Source organism: Limulus polyphemus, unplaced genomic scaffold (genome assembly GCF_000517525.1).
Source record: "Limulus polyphemus unplaced genomic scaffold, Limulus_polyphemus-2.1.2 Scaffold5006, whole genome shotgun sequence".
Lineage (NCBI taxonomy): Eukaryota > Metazoa > Arthropoda > Merostomata > Xiphosura > Limulidae > Limulus > Limulus polyphemus.
Window position 1 is genome coordinate 56048 of NW_013670616.1, and position 3101 is coordinate 59148.

Below are 3101 nucleotides of genomic sequence, written 5' to 3' on the forward strand. Positions count from 1 at the left end.
GTAATAATATAAACATAATACATATTAAGAGTATTTTCACCTCTTTTTTTTTTCATACTTTCTAAACATTTTGTTTTCCATTACAATTTCTGGCCTAATTTCATTTGTCTGTTCTTTATTATACGACGGTTTTTGTTTTTAGTCTTAATTATGTAAAATTAAATAAATATTATAAAGTGAGGAGATTATGTTCAGTTACACTTTCATTACATTAGGTGTTAAACGTAACATTTGAACTCGATTATCATTCAGACGTTTTAATTCTTCTCGTCAGATGGCGCAACCTCTGTTGTTAGGCCTAAGGCTTATTACATTATTTACAATCATAATAAAGTAATTCACAAATCAACTTTTTTTTACTATTTTCAACATAACGAAAAAAAATACCACATAAACAAGTTAACTTTGTAAAAAAAATTTTGTTTACCTGTAACACAAAACTATTAAATTAGGGAAAAAATAACTTTTAATAGAATAAAGGAGCGATATTCAAGATCATTCCAATAGTATGTATAACTATATACTTCTGAGAGCGACATCTATGATGTGTTATCCTATATTTGCTTTTATCTTATTAATTAGGGGAAGAAAAAAAAAGAGCTCGTGCGCTGTGACATAAAGCAAAAAATTAGTCTAGATAGTTTTATTACAACAGTAATACTAGCGTTAGATAAATGTTCTGCTAACAAAATAGCACATTTTTATCAATAAAAACCGGAGTTAGAATAGAAATAGTGACGTATTATTTTAGTGGTTTTATAGTTTCAAATTGCATCTTTTTTTCACCATTTACGTTTTACATCCTTGTTTAAAAGAAAACAATTTTTGCACTAATGTAAAGTGAATGTTCTCGAGTTTGTATGTGATCAATATATCATCACAAGTTTTAAGTACGTATATTATAATTTCCTGTTTAATGTGTAATCTAGTGAATAACTTAAGACTGTTTAGTACGTTTTTTTAACACTTTCACGGTTTTTAAACAACTGAATTTGAATGCACTAAAGTTAGCACGATAACATGTATTTTCCATACGTATTTGTTTTAATTTACCTATACTTAATGAACTTTCAATAAAGTATCATTGTCACAAATTGGACAAAAATATTTCTTTTGTGTTATTTATTTACATATACAATGTTAGCAATACACTGACACTTGACGTTGAAATTGTCACAAAAAAAATGAACCACTGTTTTACAAGTCCTGCCATCTAGTGTTCAGATATTTAACCATAATACTGATCGACACAGGAAACTGAAAACCTACTTCCGTGCTCATATTATATGTTAAATACTATTAACGTGTATAATATGCGTTTTTCACAATCTTAAGTTTTTGTAATATCAGCTTTAAGTTTCATACATTTTAAATTCTGCTTCTATTCATATTTATAGTGTGATTTGTTTTTGGAATGGGTGGTCATCAAATGTGTGTGGATGCAGTTCATTTAAGTGAAGGCTGGAATTATAAGGGCTGATTTTAGTATTTTATTCCGACTTTAAAGTTAGTTTAACGAATGGGATGATCTTGATGGACCAAAAAGATAAAGCCATAACCGTTTTATTTGTTGTAGTATTTTGTTTAAAACCGTGCATCAAAAGCTTTGGATATTTCAACAAGTAAAGAGAAAACAACTCGTAAAATAACGTTTAAAAAAATACAAGTTATGTCATGTTGCTTGTTTGCAACTGTATTTCTCCATTGGAATTTTACACATTTTTTTTTGGATGTGCTCAGACACGTTTATGTGAGGTACATGGTTACATTTTCTTTAGATTTATTTTAAAAAATGTGGCTACTCTATTTTATCGAATATTTGCTCCATTTGTTTCATAAAAAAAAAATTGTTTTGTTTTAGAGTTGCACAAACTAAAAAAAAAAAACTTAGTTTTGTGGGAACCATGTCTAGAAAAATAAATACTTTGATAGTTCATGAACAATTCTGTACAGCTTCATTAAGTCAGGCTCAAAGCATTCTCAAATTTCTATTAAAAGTATAGTAGTTGTACTTAAAAAAATGGCCAACATTAAAGATGAGAAAAGTGGCAGTTTAAAACATCTGTTAACAGTATGTAAGAGTCAAATATCTGTAAAACGAATGCTACCATATCGGTAGTTGTTAGAGGGGGGGGGGCTGAACTTGACATTAACACGCTTATTTCATTTTCAATAATATTATTACATTTCTTTATATTTAAAAAAAAAATTATGAATTTGAAATCTAGGGTGTTTGGAAGAAATTATCATCCGATAACATATTTAAATTCAACTATGCACAAGCGTTGATTAAGCCAACAAACTTTAGATTAAAAAATTGGTATTTTATGCCAAATCCTCTTTTCAAAACGTTTATTACAACAGTTCGTACCATGTAAGTACACTTTACACGACAAGTCAGACGTAACTTTTTACTCTCTGAGGAAAGTGTTTTTTAGCAATGACCTTACCTCACATTTGTGACAATGTTTCAGGCTTCGTGCTGAGTGGTTTTTCTCATTTTCTATACAGACTGGAAGAAGAACTCGGTACAGAGCCTGAAACTTTGTCAGCAACAGACACAAAACACAAACAGTCCACAAAAAAAACATCCTCAAATGGTGACCACCTAAACCTAGAGAAATATTTTACAGTCAACTAAAAGTATTTTTCTCTTATTTCACAATTTCTTGGAATTTTTTTACAATCCTTAGCTGAACTGCTTAAACAGCTTCATTGTTTGTTCACAGAATATATTACAAAAATAAATCTTTACACTTTGATTCTGATTATACACAAAATAACAAGTTTTGAAACTTTGGAGTAAGAAAGCAAACAGCTTCCATACTTTCTCTCAGCCATAGTTGTCTTTCAGAAAAGCACAGATTAAATTATTTACTATTTTTACTGGAAGTTAAAAAACTAGTAAGTATAATTGTACAAGTATTAGTAAAACAGTTTACTATGAAATAAAAAATATATATACATACAGCAATATGTAAAGAAGACACTGTTACATGTACATAACATTTGAACACCAGTCTCTGTACATGTATAAAATACCAACACACACACACACACATACATATATATATATATATATATATATATATATATATATA